At 39.2% G+C, this 18,837-nt stretch overlaps 1 long non-coding RNA gene across 1 annotated transcript in view; it reads right to left on the bottom strand.

Annotated features, from left to right (window-relative positions):
* Positions 1-1,385: 1,385 nt before the first annotated feature.
* The window catches only part of LOC136706112 (uncharacterized), a 22,230-nt gene continuing 4,778 nt past the window's right edge, over positions 1,386-18,837 (bottom strand). The window contains exons 2-3 of the long non-coding RNA XR_010804118.1: positions 16,732-16,849; positions 1,386-1,669 (exon numbers count right to left, since the gene is read on the bottom strand). This is a non-coding gene — a long non-coding RNA (uncharacterized lncRNA). The remainder of the gene's footprint in view (positions 1,670-16,731; positions 16,850-18,837) is intronic.

Below are 18,837 nucleotides of genomic sequence, written 5' to 3'. Positions count from 1 at the left end.
AAACTGCCGACCCCACTGCGAGACATGATCAATATTGCAGGCTCAGGACACATGAAATGTCCCAGAATACATTTACTGCTTCAGTTTAAAGCGCACCCCACACACAACTCAGATACTGGGTACTGACTGATACAGCAACTGGCTAATGATATTGTCCAATATCACCATTCTGTGTTAATAAAAATAAGGCGTATATATATATATATGTTCTACATTATTATTTCCTAATTATTTATTGTCATATTAACTCTAAGCATGAAAACCAAAAACACAGCCATATAAATATATCCAAACTTCATAGATGAGAAAAATACGAGACATGAGAAACTTACCCTGAATAAAATCTCCCAAATGCAACAATAAAAAGTTATACATTATGATTTATACACACTCTATAACTGTTTAATCCTGATTAGAGTCAGGGTTTGTCATTAAACTCTCTCACACACACACACACCACGGACAATTTCACACAGATAATCCACCAAGCAACATGTGTTTTTCGATAGTGGGGGGAAGCACGCAGACCTGAGGTGAATAAGAACTAAAAAGAACAAAAAAAAAAGAAAAAAACAGCTGAAATTTATGTATTTGAAATCTGAGATAAATATATTTACATTAATTTATATTTGTTAAATACACAAATATCTACACCCACACATATTTATTAACTACAAGTGCATGTATTCAGGGATTATATTAAGCTTAAATATGAAATAAATGCCAATACCGATGGGCTCTTTTCACTCAAATATATATGTGATATTATATTAAATTTAATTTTTCTAACTGTGTCAAAATGTACAGCACTGACTGAACCAAAGTATATTTGGCTCCTCCAAAGAAAGACACACCATGTGACCATCGTAACTATTTAAAATACAGGCAGAAAATGTGCAAAGAAAATAATCTTTAACCAGCTCTCCCACAATTTAAGACATCTGAAATAAAAGAACATGGAAAGTTCTCACAAACACCTCAAATCACGAGGCAGTAACAAAGTATCATAAGTCACACCGGGCTGATAATGCAACAGCTATTTAGGGTTTAGTCTCTACCTCTGAGGCCGCTTGCTGGAACTCGTGTTTCTCGTGATTCACTTACATCTTAGTGTTAAAACCAATTATCTCTGTGTGCCACAAGATTTAGATCTTATTTAACAGGATAATTATGATAATTGTAGTGGAAATTCAATCTTAATGAGTGGCTATTTCATGGACAATTTTCAGCCAATGGTGAGGATGGCAGTGGGATTAAAAATAAAATAAAAGCACTTAGAACTGGCTGACAGCAATAAACCACACACATGGCATATCACTTATTTGTAGTCATTGTTATTAGCAACTTGCAAAAAGGCTAACTCTGATGTAGTTGGTAATAATGTACGTCAAATACTAATAACTGTGAACATTAAAGAAACCCATACCTGTTTTACAACACCAGTCTTACCCACTGTAAAAGTCCTGAAGCACTGCATTCTTTCCTTGTGAAGAGAGCGCTGGATTTCCCATGCAGGTCCACTGTTGAAATACATGCGCTGCACTGAGGACTTGAATATGGTAGAGGTCAGAGGTCAGATGGAGATAAAGCCAGTACAAACCGGCGTCTCTGCTCCTCTTTCAGCACTCAGTGATGTGAAGGTCCTATCACAGGCAGGCCGACGCTCCGTCTTCGGAAAAACAGACAAAGAGCAAGTTCATTCACCAATCAGACTCAACTTGTGCCCACAACTTTACAGCTACAAGTCTGATCTATTCTTTACCATAAGGCAAAAAGTCATCCACAAATTAGTTTCCTGTAAATTTAAATGGCAAAGTAACTACTAAACCAAGCAAAAAGAACACAAGCTAAACTCTAATACCACACTGACATCATCTATGTTACGTGTCAGCACTTGGAAATAACTAAATTCATGAAAAGAATATCTAAATGGGGATAAGCAGGAAGGCTTAATCAAGGCGAAATCACCGCGGCCCACTCTGACAATTACTCAGGAATTTCTCTATTGGACGTGTCGAGGGATGACGGTAATATTCCTGTTATCGGCCTTTTGTGCCGATGGAACACAGAGAGGATCCTGAACATGGTCAGTGTTCTCCAGCGGCCCAAATTACACTCATATCAATACACGGGCCTCAGCCAGCATACGCACAGATGACAGGTTAAAACCAGCCTGTGACGAATATGATGCGCCCATCTTCTCTATTCTTAAAGGTTATCCCTAAAATGGAATATAACCGAACAAATGACTCGCAGGTTCACTCTTCTTCAACAACATAATCAAAAGAGAATTTAAAAAATGGCAGCATCCTGAGTGAAAGCCAGCGCGAGAGAAAGACAAGACTATTACCCCGTTTCAAAATCACGTTCATCCCTAAAAGCAACAGCTAAACGATCGGCCATTTGACAGACAGACTTACTGAGTTGGTTTAGCTATGATTAGGGTCGTCTTACATTTACGTTTGCTGTTCTTTTACAAAACCAAGAATAACGTCCTTGAAAATGTTCTTGGAAACCTGGCCGGAATGAAATGGCATTTCGCAGCGCAGTGAGTGAAACCCGGCACTATCGTATTCCCACAGCAGACCAATCACAGATTATAAATGACATGAGCAGGGACGTAGGCTGACTCCTCTACTTAATAACAGCAGCAGACTTCAGATGGGGGATCAACACTTTGAAACTGACTCGACGGCCCGGGGGTAGAGCGTGGGCAAACGGGGGCAGGAGAAAAGAGGGATGGAGAGAAGGAAGGGAAATAAAAAGGGATAAAGGTCATTGGTAACATTTACAAATTGAAGCCGTGATCAAAGCTAAAGAGGCCGTCCGGCGAAGGGGGGGTTTAGACAAGCAAGGTGTGGACGGCCAAATGCTATTCATTAGGATCTCCTCGCTCTTTTTTTTTCTTCCCCCCTCTCCCTCCTTTTCCCTTTCTCGCTGCCTGCTTCTTTTTGCTCTTCTTCGTGCCAATCTGTGACTGATTTGAGCGTCTGGCAGAGCGGCTGGCCCAGGGAAACGGGATCCCGCCAAGGCCGAGACAGGCCGAGAGAGCCTTGGGCAGGGAGAGGGAGAGGGAGAGAGAGTGAGAGAGAAAGAGAAACTGAGGGATGTGGTCCCGTCACTTTCCTTTAAACTGACACCTCTGCTCACCTCAGCGGAGGCAGCTCAGAAACAGACACCACGGCACTGGTCATTCACAAGCAAACTGAGCGTGACACGCTCCAAACCTGCACAAGCTAAGCCTCTCCTACAATTTTTAAAAGACACTAAAGAAAACCATTCCTAAAGGTAAAACCTACTAACGCATGAGGTCCTAGGGTTTTCTACAGAATGTAAACCAACTGATGCCTGGGTTTCCACTGCTGTAACCCTTAGAAAAGACGATTCTGTCTTAAAATAGCTAAGCATGTATTCGGGACGCAAGCCAATAGTAAATCTGCCAAATCTGAAACAGCAAAACTCGTATAACATTTCAAAACCACTGAAACATTCAAATCTTGGCTTTAAATGTACTTTCTCAGGAAAACAGGCACCCCTCTTTCATCCATAATCATCCTTTCCTTCTCCAAGTAAAGAGTGGTGAGTTTTAAACTCCATTGAAAACAGAAGTAAATTATGTGGAGCATACCAAATTACATGGTGGTACTTAAAGAAATATTGTCATACAATAGAAAAATATACAGCACTGACCAAAAGTCAGAGACCACCATTCACTCTTTTTTTAAGAGCTGAAAATGACATAAAAACCTTTTAAAACAAAGGGTCGTCACTCACTACATTTAGTACAGTCTTAAAGTAATCCCAAAACAAACAGTTCAATAATATTGATATCTGCACTCTGTGGAAACCAGTCTATTCTTCTGAGAACATGGGCGACTTCTTTGCTTGATCTGCTCAAGTTCTTGTGTATTTCCTTTCTCTAAAATGGCTTCGATCTCTTAATTTCAGGTATCGTGTGTTATGAAAAAATGGAGGACGTTCCAACACGTCTAAGAAAATAATTATGTACGGTGTTTTGCTTTGAAAATCACAGCTGTGCAGAGCAGAAACTTTCCAACTATGAAGTCCTTTCCTCTTAATGCTAGTCCAAGAAAAGACGTCTTCTAAACACTTCTAGTCTCCAAAAGCAGAGCAGAACTGACCACGGTGCCACGCAGCTGTCCCATTCACTTCCTCAAACGAATATGAAACGGCAAACTGACCATCCCTCACCTCTGTAAGTGCTGCTTAGTACCTGATTTGTGATCTTCAAAGCTTCCCAACTTCCTGTGCTAAGCCCCCTGGTACAAGCCACCCCGAGTCGTGGGGGAAGACGGTGGGGGGTGAGGGGGGTAGAGAAGCAGAAAAATACTCTGGAGGGGGTAGACTTTGGCCTGCAGTAACTATTAGCAATAATTGTTGGACGGGGCAAAGGCCTTTGATGGGCCAGTATTTGTCCCAGGGCCTTTAACACTGATGAATGCAAGGGTTTCTTTGAGATGTCATTGGCAATTGAGTTGGGATTAATATTTACAAAGCAGATACACTACTCCGGACATGCAGCCCAGCTCTCAAGTGTTTAAATATGTGCGCAGAGAACATATGACTCATTGTTGTGATGCTGAATGCTACTCTTTCCTTTTTTGGTTTGGGTTTCAAAGTTGCATCTCGGCTGAAATGTGAATGATTTATTGTATGCTCAATAGTGAAGACGAATGGAACTTGAATGCAGATCTAAGAGCGAGCAGGGTGGTTTAATTGGCCTTTAATGGAGTATAATCATCCAATCGTCAATGACTGATCCAAGTTCTTTTCTTATCACCTTCCCAAAAAATTGAGACATGAACAGCACTTCCCAATTTTAATATCGCTAAGAGCACAAGAAATGGATTTCAGATAAACTGTGTGTGTGTGTGTGTGTGTGGTTATGTGGTGATGAAGCAAAGGGGGGCTAGGGAGGGAAACTAAATTTGCGGCATATTATATAAATTAGGCTGAGGTTGAGGGGGAGCCTCCCAGAAACTGCCCCTTTTTGATCTTAACAGCCCAAAATTGATTCAAGCTGATGAATTTGTTATCGGTTATGATTGATTAGGCCTCGTCCCGGAAGAGAAAGCACTGGCGTCAAATTTGCTCACGCAGGGAAACAGGCATCCCTCTTTCCATCCATTATCAACCCTTCTTCCTCAAAGGAGCGAGCGAAAGGGACGAAAAAGAGAAGCGATGTTTAACGTCCATCGAAACAGATGCCTCTTCATTAAGTCCTGGTTCAAAGCCAATAGCGTTGGCGACGTAGGATCCATAATGTCCGTCGGTGGCCAGAGGCGATGTGTTGTTGAGGTAGGGACAAAGGGCAGATACTGTGCGAGATGATTAAGGTAGCGAACGAGCGGCATAATGACCATGAGAGGTTCCCAGCACTTGCCCGGTCAAAACCAGAAACATGTGGGCTAATGTTAAGGTTTCAAAGGCTCAACCGTATCACTGACACTTCTCAGCCCTCTCGACTGGAAGGTAGGCATTGTGCTAAATCATAAACACCTTGCCAGGGACTCCCTTGGGTTGGTGAAGGCATGGCTAGGTTTAATCATTGCGCCTGAAGCTATACCACAAAGGCTGAACCTAACCCAGGAAGAATCCGCCGTAAGAATTAGTAAGAATAATGCAACTGACCCTGCGGTCTTTTCCCATCTCTCATTCATGTCCGAATGTGTACCTAATGAAGGTGCTTCAATCATCGGTGCAACAGAAGCATAAAAAGTATTTACATTACAACATTAGCATTAATTACGGTGAAGTAATTATTTATATTCACTTACAAATTTAATACAACGTTTTCTTTTGACATCAAAGAGCTAGCTGCACTCCCTGTGGGTAAATTAAAGATAAAGAACTGAAGTTTCTGGTTTTTAAAAACGATGAAAAGATGCAGAGAAAACAGAATTCCTAACAACTGTGAACGACCTGGTAGTCCACCAAAAACGGCCCGCCTCAGAACCCTATACCGAACGTGAGTGTGTTTACTCAGATATGGAGAAGCAGAAATGTAACACACTTCTGAACCTGAACATTAAACTTCAACGGTGTGAAAAAATACCCCTCTGCAGATCTCAGGCAAAAAGGCAAATGGAACGACACAACAAACACTGAAAATGTATTATTTCATATGTTTCATTAACTCCTTCATGTTGATCACGGTAGAACACATAGGGTAGACAGGGTATCACACCGGAGGGCAGTTTCACACAGCCTGTGTTTGTGTACCGACTGAAGCACCCAGAAATAACCACTCAGACACGGGGGAAAACAACTCCCAGGCAGTGGCCATAGGCAGTGATCAAGCTCAGGACCCCAGAGCGGGTGTCCCACCATGCCTCCGAGCACTGGAACCAAGATACAGCATTTAATTGTTGAGATTTCCATATGATCATCTGTTAAACATGTTTCCTGCTCATGATGTTTAACTCATAATACATAGCTATTTTAACAGGAAATTAAATATAGAATATGATGCTTTTGAGAATAATAATAATTTAATAAATGTAATTAATAATTACTCATCCTTCAGTTCTACTTTTAAGGAAATAAGCCATTATTAGTTTTCTATTCAGTGTTATTGTAGTCAGATAAATAAATAAATATTGGTTTATACCACTTCAACAATGCAGGTGATTAACCAATATGTGCCCTCTGATTGCTTTACATATGTTATTTCAAGTGTAAAATGTGTGCTCCCCCATATCGAAATCTGACGTCAATAAAGTGTAGGGCTGGACAATATGGACTTAATTTATATTACGATATATGTTTAAAATTTTGATCAACATGAATTCCAAATTTTTGATATAAACAGAATAAAATCCACTGAAGAGCAAACAAGAAATATGACATCACCATCAAACATAATCCTATTGGCTTTATCAATATTAATATTTTTAAACAACATTTTAAATTGAGCGCTGAACTGAGAACAGTGCCCTGTAATGAATGTCAGTCAGTCAAATTTATAATGTGTTTAAAAATCATATCATTGTTATTCAAACATTTTATATTGTGATATAAACATTGATATTAAATCACAGTCCAGCCCTAATTTACAGTTTTCAAATATATGACATATATTAAAATACATGCGTTCCATTCTATCAACGTTATATAACAAATATGTGACACAAACGCCAACTTATCTGACATCATTCATTTTTTAAGTATGGGAAATATATTTCAGCCATATCATTATGAACCAGTGTACTGTACATGTGTTTACTGAATTCAACCCGACCATTAAATAATATTAAGGTCAACTGTAATTGAGTATAGTCAGGTGACCTAGCACTACACAAAACACTCCAAACGCCTGACAAAGTCCTGAAGTGGAATCAAACAGGATCCAAACACCCTGGAGCTGTGGAGCACCACTGTCCCACACTCTATTACTGTAGATGTATTTATATGTTTACACATATATCTGTTATGTACATATGTGTATGCCAAATTTTTAAAAAAAATGTATGTTCCTTATATAGACATATATATCAGCCATAACATTATAACCACCTCCTTGTGGTTATACACACTTACACACCACCACCACCACCACGTCAATGTCACTGCGGCGCTGACACCACCTGCTCTGTAGTGGTGGTGCTGTGGTGGTCCTGACCATGGTGAATTGGGTCAAAAATGAATGCACAGCAACAGATGGACTACAGTCTATAACTGAAGAACATCAATGTGCTCCTGTGTGATTAATAGAGCTGAATAAACATGAAAGTAGAAACAAGGAGGTGGTCCTACATCAGATTTCCATACATGCTTGTATTTTTGAGCAAAATAATCATTATAAGTGAAATGAACGCATACTTCATTTAAGAGTTTCACACACAGAGACACTCCCAACCCCACTCCAAACCCGCTGTTTATCTGTTGCCTCTTAAATACTTGCCTTTCATCAGATTCATGCACAAGTAATGGAGTGGAAAATGTAAATTTTCCCTAATTGATCTTGATGTTACAGAAAGAGGTCTTTCATTGCGTGTAATGCCTCATATATGATGATTAACTTACATCGTATTACAGTTAACAGATCTATTCATGCCTGAGGCTAAGCCCAATGGCAGAGCTTTAACGTTAAGCCTGCGTTTCATTCTATTCATGGTCCGCCAGAAGTGAACTCTGTATTCCCTCCTAAAGTAACACGTTCAGAGCGTTGGGGTTAAACCAGAACAATCTGTAGTCCAACGGCTCATGATCTCTGAGCGTGTGTGGATAGTTAAACCCTTGCAGCTAAAAAATCATGTGCAATTTAAACGATAATAAACATACTGTCAGTTTAAAAAAAAAAACGTGTTAGCGCCTTGTTAGAGATTCCTGAAATAACAGAAAAATATCAGTAAACGACCAATAGATATTGGCCACAAGCTTGACTTGTAATAAAATCCCTTTACATTAACTCCTTTAGACATTTAAGAATGTTTTACCTTCTCCTAAAAGACTGAGAGTGAGAAAACTAATGAGCTAATGCTCTTCAGGAGCTAAAACGGTGGTCTCATGCTCAAATTACAGCAGGCAAACTTCTGTATAAATAGTTAAATTAAGAGAGATTCATATTTAATATTAAGAGACAACAAAAGACGTAAAATAAGGCGTTCATCTGCATTATTCAGAGCATAATAATTAAACCTATTCATTTCTCATGATGTAAAATATACTTCTATTTAGACATACTATGTGTCAACAGATTTCTTTACTGTAAAAGTGTGTGGAAGAGCTGTACGTTTATTAAACACTACTCCTGTGGGTTTCTATACATTTTGCTGATAATGATAGTGGTTATTATGAACTTTTAGGGACTATTTTCTCTTTAATGCAAAACATTCACCTCAAAGCCTTCTCAAAACTATCCAAACTCAGGCAATATTTTCATAAACATTTGGTGTAATAGCTTTTCTGTGAGTTAGTCTTTGAACGTCTGGTTCATATCACCGTTGCGAATCATTCTGGCTCGGGACGTTCCTCTTGAACGGAGCATTTTACATCGGTCTGGTGGAATATTTAAACATATTAAACAGGACTGAATGATTTGAGGAAAATATCTTGTTGTGATTTTTCTGACCAATATTGCAATTATGATTTAAATAGCGATTATTTGGTATAAATTAATTCCAGACCTGTTTTATAACCAAGACCAAGAAGATATGGCTTTCATTTTGAATGCTGAATGTAGAACGCCAGACACTCATTTAGTTGTGGTTGTTGTCATGTACACAGCACAGTGTTCGGTTGCCTCTGATTATATATATATTATAACTCTCTTATAAAACCTATAGGCCCCCATTTATAAGTTGTTAAGACATTGTTCTTGATAATGAAGGCTGTAATTAAAACTAAAGCTCTTACTATTTTAAAACTGCACTCCTACTGTTAGTCCAATATATGAAGACGATTAATCTTTCAGCCCTAACGTAAAATTATATTGGCCATTATTATCTGTTATTAGAATATTGAGTTCATCACAACTGGAGTCAGCGAGTGATTTTTCATCACAGGGTTAAAGCTCTGTCGATAACTTTTTAATTTATTGCATTAGTTTAAAACTAGATCAAGTGTAAGTCATGCTATTATACCAGCAGAATAAGACACACCGTATGGCGCCCATGCCCTCATACTCTCTAGCTCTACCTCAATCCCCAGCCCTAGCGCTGAAGATCAATGTTCTAGACGTATATATCTAGAACTCTAATCTCAGGCTAAAATAGATTTTCAGTAGTGTATCCCTGTCAATGCGTGAGGTGATTCTGAAAAACAAACTTTAGTCTATTTCCAGAAGACTCTCACTGTCTTCCCCCCCAGTGTCCCATCATTGCACCAGCGCTGCCGGGGCGTACAGTATTTCTACATTAGCGGGAACCTGGTATGAGTTACGCCCTGAATAAACCCACTAAATAAAGAATTGTCCCACAATCTCATCCATTTTCACTCTCTAGACCTTTTCAACCAATCCACGTTGCTATGGGGATGGCCAATTGCATATTGTATGCATGCCTGAGCTGGGCTGTGCTCGGAGCACAGCATAGCGATGTGTTCCACTTTAAAAAGCTAATTTTACATATTTAATGCCAGACAGAGCCACTTACAAGAGGGAGGGAGGGAGAGGGGGGAGAGAGGGAGAGAGAGAGAGAGAGAGAGAGGGAGGGAGCACAAATGACATTTCCTTCCATTTTTACCATCTTTCCATGTCCCTGGTTTTCCACTGAACGCAGCTTGTCTCGAATTCTACTAATTCACTTTAAATAAATGTCGCTTTTGGGAGAAAAACAAGCACGATTCGTTAAAATCTAAATGTTAAAAAATTCCTTAAGTAGTTCAATCTGCTTTCTAACTTAATTCACTTTTTTTTGGTGGGTTCTTTTTGATGAAGCAATGCACCACCCCCCACTTTCATGCTTCATTAGGGCGATTTGTGGATTGTGCAGTGTTATTTTAGGTAGAGTAAGGCGAGATTAGGCTGAATGGGATGAGTGTAGTGATGTGGAAGGAAAGGCTGGCCTGTTCTCATAGAGAGAAATCTGTGTACTGTTAGATTCTCTCCTACACCTGCGGCCTCTCTCTCTCTCTGTCTGCATCTGTGTCTTTTTCATTCTCATACACACGTTCATATATATATTAGTTATAAAGCACTGTGAGTCTAAACTGTACAGGAGAGGGATCCTAGACATTCAAGGATAGTCTCAGCCTATCTTTCAATTTACCCTTTGCAATAAGTATGGGAATAACTTCATATTCACTGCTAAGTTGTGGATGAACTTTAAAGGGTTAAAATGTCCAACAGAAAATAACACAATCAGATTTTATCTCCTCATTGATGTCTACATAAGTACAGCTCGGCTAGTTCTCCAATTAGTTAGGACTTCAGGAGCTGGACAGAAGGCCTTTTGCGTAAGAATAAAACGTACGTTATCAAATACAAACTTAAGACACAGTCATTGAGGTGTTTCTCAGAAACACTAGCTGTAAAAGTCTGGGTCCACTACTTGAATTAAAACCCTGCTATTAAAAATCAGCTACACTACAGGTAGGTTATTGCTTGGATAGTGGTCCTCACCGGCATTTTAAAACAGTGTTAATAAACACACAAAAAAAAACAACAGTGAATTTAGAAGGTCTTAGAAGTGTGGTGATATTGCCCAGTGGTCCACATGCATCATCATCACACTCTGTGAGAGGTAGCGTGCATGTCTCAGTGCACATAAGTCTATGAATGTGTGTGCTTGGCCTAAAGTAACCCCACTGCTCTGGTGAGGCCTGTGTGTGTCCAAGCCTGTGGACAGTGTGGTGCCTGTCCTAGCGAGACCACTCTTCCGCGCCTGACACTGAGCCCCAACATTGGTCGGTCTCACGATAACACCTACAAGTCCCAGAAGCTTCACAGTATTCAGATCATATTAAATGGTAAAGAGAGTCATAATGTGGAATTCTCTTTACCATTTTTATCATAATCTCAAGACGCCTCTGGAAAACCCAGGCCTTGGGTTTGGAATAGCTTTAAAAAATTATATATATATATAAATATTTAAAAAAATTAAAACATAAAACTCATGTAGAGGCACAAATACAGCATGTCAAAAAACTACTTAAAATCCGATTTTAAGTAAACACAATAAAACTGATGTTTGTAATCCTCCCCTCTGACGCAATCTGCCTAAAACATGTGACCAGTGTGACGAATAATAAAGCAGTACTTCAACAAATCTATTTCTTAACAGCTTAAATGCTAAGCACCAGCTCTATGAAAGTGTCAAACAAATAAATACAGTGGTTGAGTTCCTAACTTGTGTTTATTGATAGTCAGAAAACATGTTATTTCTTACTAATTCAAGGAATAAGGTTTAAAAGACCGTTTAACGAAAAGGTGTGTTGTTTTTGACTGCAATCATTCAATGTACAGTGGGACATCTGTGCAAAAATGGCCCAAATATCCCAAAAGATCCAGAAAATGGACTAAATTTGTCAATTTTAAAAGGGCACTTTGGAAAGGACCATCCGCTCACTCCGTTATCTGTAGCTCATTTCACTGGCGCATTTCCAACAATATGGGCATGTAAGGACACCAACGAAAGGTGATCAAGAGCCTCTGTAACATGGAGGTAAACAGGGTAAGGACACTCACTTCGCCTGTTTTAGTTGGTGTTAGTTAACGTTAGCTTGACTCGCTAAACTCGGTGTCTCAGATTATACTCGGCTACGTAGCTGCATTACGGAGGTTTATAGTGTCAGATGAATTCGAGTTCGACTTCGATCACATTTACAAGAATAACGGTACCTCTAAATTTGAGTTTAGCTTATTGCTAGGCTATTGTCATGAATAATGTTGGTTATTTAGCTAGATACTGTCATAACAGTCAGTCATAACGGTGTTTTACCGCGGCGTTGTTCAGCTGTTGTCCACCAGTGACGTCACGGTTGCATTCAAGAATTTTCGTAGGAGCTTGGGTTTTTACGTCGATTTAATAAAATTGTCAGTTTTAAAGCAAATTAAGCAGCTATTTTCATTTTAATTCATACTTATATATGTCTGTAACTAAAATAATGTGAAATGTTCATGGAGGTCCATTAAGTGGTGCTTAGCCTTTAAATGTACCTGAGAAATAATCCCTAAAGTAAAGGTGCTACGATTTTAAATCTAATGTGAATAAATGGAAGTGAACAAATGAGACTAGTTACTACACATCTCTGTTCATTAGACGTAGTATATATATGATCTCATTATTATTTAGTACTGGGAAGAATCCAGTGAAACATCAGTCAGAGTAAGGCAAGAATGGACACCGATGTTAAAAAGGTGTTACATCCGAGCCCTCAGATGGCACTGCATGGGAAACCATATTACTCATAGTCCCTGTAGTAAATACAGCCACATAGTCCCTGTAGTCATTCTGATAACAGCTGACGTATAACACAGTCCTCCACTCCTCAAGAAAATCAACCTGAAACTGTACAGCTTCCACAATATTTTGTTTGACTTTCTTACTTACCAGTAAACCTGTAGACTTACCTGTTTTATTTACAGCAAAGGGAGAGTATAAGGAGATAATTAGTCAATTTATGGTTGGTCAGTGATATTTTAGACACGGATAGACTCAAGGTTTGGTGAGAACTTGTAATACCACCTAGAAAAGCAGTTTACAGTACAATGAAATACAAAATACACATGGTCAGTACCAGTGGGTAAGAATGAGAAACACCCCACCACATCTGTTCTCATTCACTCACACACACACACACACACACACACACACACACACACACACACACACACACACACCCCTCTAAACAAATTTCAGCCTCTTTTCTCCATTTCAAAGCTGAGCACGATGACTTTCAATGTAGCTGAGTCTTAGCGGTGTGTAATTAGCTCAGTGTGTGCTAGCCGCGGATCACAGCGAGCTTTCTGCAGGCTTATGGGTCACATGCAGGGGATTGGAGAGCAGCCGGAGACTGGGCACTACAGGGAAAGGTCTGAGCCCTGCTGGGCTTCGCTGCCAATTTTGCGATGGCCACCTAGTTTTTTATTGTTTGTATTAAAAAATGTGATGTTGAGAACAATTTAATAGTGCTGCGTGAGAGACCCAGTGTGCTTTGTACTTTGACTGGGTTCACTTCTAAATGCTTCTAAATCCTTTGGAACTTGGTTGCTCTCTTTATAGTAAATTGAAGAAATACAGTCAAACTCTATTATTAATAGCAGAGTTTTATAACAGACATTTATCCAAACCAGCTCCATGTAGCAGAAAAACTGAGAGAATCTAAGACTAACATTGTAGTGTTACCAATCTGAAACCAGAACTAGGCATTAAACAGTTACGTGTAAGTTAGATGCCTAACTGATGCTGATACTGTCGTAAACACATGTGGCTGTAGAAATGTGCTTTTTTTCCATTTTTAATGTCCAACAAGATATTGCATTAATAATGACACATTCTACTTAGAATTACAAACTTGCCACCAGTTCCACCTTAAATAATGCAGCACTTCATATCACGTTAAATGGCACTTTAATTATTCTTGAGCGCCCCCACACACCCCCAGAAACACACCACACACACTTTAAATTGGGAATTTCTTTGTAACTTAAACAGATCTCAGTAATATTCTGCTACAAACATTAACTTTAAAGTCCACCTTAGATGCTTTAATGTTACATCCAAATACATTTTCTTTTGTGCTCTAAAAGCTATCGGAAATAAACATGTTTCTTAAAAAGGGATCTCAGTTCTGTCAATCCATCATATATCAAAAATAAATAAAATAAAATAAAAAAAGTGAGAGTTAAATATATATTTAATTATTACCTGTAAAAAACTATTATAATGATGATTATCTAAATCTCACATATTGATTTTTATAGCTTTAATAAAGCATTGTTCATTTAAATCTATTTTTGTTTAGTGCTGCAAATATCGTTCAATATAACGCTTGCTGAATTTACATTAGTTTGTGTATATATTTAAAAGTAGAGTGATAATACCCCAATAATTTTGGCCACAATAATCATACCGTCATTGAGCACCTTTGTCTCCTTCACACTGTATAACAAGCATGGGTATAGGGTAGGTATAGTGTGTAAATGTATTGCTCCTATGTGTGTTAGATATACACCAAACACAGACAATACACCAGCCAACAGACTACTTCTTATCCACTTTAAAAGAATCTGTCTCTTGACAAACTGAGAATTTACAGTTTTACAGCATTTAGACACATTTACAATTTTACAGATGTTGATCAATGCAGTGTTTGGAGTCTTTCCCAAGGACTCTTACTCATATAGGAGAGTATGGTTGCCTGGGCCAGGAATCAAACCCCATAGAAGCAGAGTTATCTACAATACTGTATAAACATAACCAAACACACTGCATCCACTACACACAATGGCTATATACCAGCCGCTATACCACTACACAGCAGTGTTCTCTAGGCTGCTGTAAGTCGGTCAGTAAGCCAGTGAATCAACTGTGTACTGGGCACAGCTGATGGAGGCATTTGGTGTGTGGCATAATCTTGTCACTACAACTACACAGCACTGTTCTTCAAGCCCAGTAATGAGCCAAGAGCTCAGCTGTGCGTGGCTGAATTAGTCTGAGCAGCCTTAAATACAGTCTAATTCAGTAATAGCATCAAAACGTTCACTTCAACTGGTTCTGTTCATGTGAATTAAACTATTCTGCAGTATTTTGGAAACATTAAATTTTACTTTCTGCAACATTAACCTTTATGTTATTAGCTAAAAAAATAATACAACTCTATAACCCTCGGAATAAATCAAATAAAACCCTGCATACTATAAAATATTTCTCTGCAGACTGTAACTTTCTGGTATGTGTTTGAACTTTATGCATGAGACCGCTAGGGGCTTTCTGCTGGAGTCGAGTGAGTCCGGCTGAGCCAAGGAACTGCAAGAACAGAGACAATTTTATTAGATGAACCCAAGTGCCACTGTGGCAGTTCTTGACAGACGACGACCTCATGGGTTCTCCAACATGATCATGCAAACTCGGTGGAACTGCTTAGATGGTTTGAATGAAAATTAGCTGAAAACTCAAAACAGCCAGTGCCCAGAGGTGTGTAGTGTAGCCAGTTTGAAATTCCAAAAAAAGATAAAGTCACTGGTACTTGTGTAGTGATGACTCTAGTGAAAGGAAGTGTAGTCAAATAAATAAATAAAATTTTAAATAAAAAACAGCTTGAGTAGAACTACAAAAAAAACAACTCCCAAAACTCATCCATATCACCTAAAAATAGACGAATTAATAAATTATCTGATTGGTTAAAAATCAGGGATGGTTTAAAAACACTAAATCACAGGAGTGCAATTGGTATTGAGCCCAAACTCAGAGTGAAACAATGTATAAATATTCAGGTTCAATTCTAAAGTCAATTTATCCATCCATACATTATCTGTAACCCTTATTCAGTTCAGGGTCATGGTGGGTCCAGAGCCTACCTGGAATCACTGGACGCAAGGTGGGAATACACCCTGGAGGGGGCGCCAGTCCTTCACAGGGCAACACACACACCAGAGCACATGGAGGAAACCCACGCGGACACGGGGAGAACACACCAACTCCTCACAGTCACCCACCCAGAGGAAACCCACACAGACACAGGGAGAACACACCACACTCCTCACAGACAGTCACCCGGAGGAAACCCACACAGACACAGAGAGAACACACCAACTTCTCACAGACAGTCACCTGGAGGAAACCCACACAGACACAGGGAGAACACACCACATTCCTCACACACAGACAGACAGTCACCCAGAGGAAACCCACGCAGACACAGGGAGAACACACAAACTCCTCACAGACAGTCACCCGGAGCAAGACTCGAACCCACAACCTCCAGGTCCCTGGAGCTGTGTGACTGCGACACTACCTGCTGCACCACCGTCACTGCACCAAAGTCAATTTATGAACATTTAAAAACGTTTGGAATTGGAATATAATAAATGTTAAACAATGAACCATAAATAAAACCACTGTTTTTAAACAAAGTCACATGCACTTCACCTTCTACAGATACAACTGTTTGTAATGATTTTCTAAAGTAGCCTTCTGTCCCCCAGCTTATCAATAAACACACAACCTCTCTCTTTATCTATTAACCCATTGTGGTTTTAAGGCAATTGCTATGCTTTCTTTTCAGAGCAACGAAGCCAGCTTTGGGTCACTTCGAGTGTCCACATACCTTCCTTTGGCGTCTGCTGAGCTGCGTGTAAAATGTATTGAAGGTAACAAAATACTGCTGCTGAACCTCAGTGGCTTCTTCAGTTCACTTCAGCTGAAAGGGTGCCATTGTGTCACACCTGAAAGAAACAGTCAGATAACTGATTCACTGATATGAAGACAACAGCCTGGTAAAGACAGCAAGCTGTGTCTAATATCCTAAAACCATTTATTCTGGGAAAAATAAATAATAATGTTTAATCACTAAATTACTAGTAAGCCATTCTGTCAATAGTTCTATTGACTTGAGAGGCTCAGGCATTAGACATGTGATGACAACTAAATCCTTCCCCTAATCTTCGGTGACAAGAAAAAACATAAACCTATGTTATATTGTCTGTCTTAAGAAAACGTTTATCACTATAGCAGCAGAACGTCCTAAATTTCAATGTACATTTATGTAATGAGAGTTCATCTGAAATATTTACCATTATCTATTGGCCAACGTACTGTAATTACATGTAATACTGTAATATAATGTAGATGGCAGCTAGCATTATACAAAATAAATAATATTCATTATAACAAAGAAAACAATAAAAAGTTGTCATAGATGATGCAGATATAAAAAACAGAAACAGAATGAACCGGACTAATACATACAAAATATCCATAATGATAAACTACAAGAAATAATTGAGCTCAGAAGCAGAAACTTTGAAATTTCAGAGTCCTACACAGTTTGATTGAGCAGGAAATGATACTGTCTGGTATTAATAATTAGGGAATCTGTAGTTCTTTGAAATTCACACGGTCAGGTCATTTTCATATGGGGTCAGAAGTCACCTACCAGTCCAGTAACTCCTCTACTGTCCAGGAAGACATCTCCAAAGTAATAACTTCCTTAACTCTAAGTTTAATTTAATGTTACAAGAATTTCTAAGCACTAATGTTGGACGCTTTCTACTGGTCCATTCATTAATAAATGATAGCAACAGAATTAAATGATGTAGAAAAATTAAAAAGAAGATACATGGTTTTGACAAAGTATAGTGTTTACACAAACATCACAAACATAAAAACACAAAAATAACCACCGGGGCCGTTTTATGGACACTTTATCCAGCTCCGTTATTTATTTATTTTTTCTTCCTCCAGCTAAAGCACTTAAAACACAGAGTGTGTAATAATGGATGGACTAGTTCCTCATAGTTATGTAAGATAAATACGAAGGCTGGAGAGATGCAGGAACACTATGGGCCTGGGGGCAGAATCTAATTGAATTGCATTTACTTCACTTCATACTGTTCAGGACTGCGTGTGCACCCCCACCACATAAGAAACAGTTTTATCCAAATGGTGCAGCGTTACAGGGGCACTTTAGAGAGAGGGAGAGTGAGCGAGAGAGAGAGAGAGAGTGAGTGAGAGCGAGAAATAAAGAAATAAAAGGACAGTTTTATCCAAACGGTGAAACCTTTCAGGACCACTCAAAGTAAAATGCTGTGGAGGGGCCTGCTCCACTGACCTCTGGGGGCAACCAGTGCCTGAGACTCCACTGAAGACAGACAACAGATTCTGAAAGAGTGAAGACCCAAACAAACAGAACCGTAACTGAAGGTGTCATAGCATTATTTGGAATAATGGAACATTCCATTGTGCACCATGACTTTTAATATCACAACAAATTCATGGTGATTTAAAGATGCTTCTATGGTTGTTGCACAAACGTGAATTGCAAATTTCCCTAAATAATCCAAGCACAAAATCGCATTAGATTGATGCTTCATTCGGTCTTGGACGGTTATTCATTTGCTTTTGTTATTCAGTAGCCCCTCGAAATAAGCTTCTAAATATATCTGTGCCTCAGCGTCCTGCAGACTCGAGTGGGTTTCTGTGGCTGCAGGGGAAGCGAATCATGACCCTTAGTTAACATGCTTAAAACAATTCCCTGAATTACCCAGCGAATCTTTCGCAACCTTAACCACAGCCTCCCAACAATACCAGCAGCTAACAATAGCCACACGCACACACACACACACCCACACCACACACACATATATACAGCTGAAGAATACAACCCTGCTTAAATCATTCCTGCCTGAAAGCACGGTAAATCTCTACCACATTT

Source organism: Hoplias malabaricus, chromosome 8 (genome assembly GCF_029633855.1).
Source record: "Hoplias malabaricus isolate fHopMal1 chromosome 8, fHopMal1.hap1, whole genome shotgun sequence".
NCBI lineage: Eukaryota > Metazoa > Chordata > Actinopteri > Characiformes > Erythrinidae > Hoplias > Hoplias malabaricus.
The sequence above is the reverse complement of the archived record's forward strand: the minus strand, read 5'-3'. Positions and strand labels throughout refer to the sequence as shown.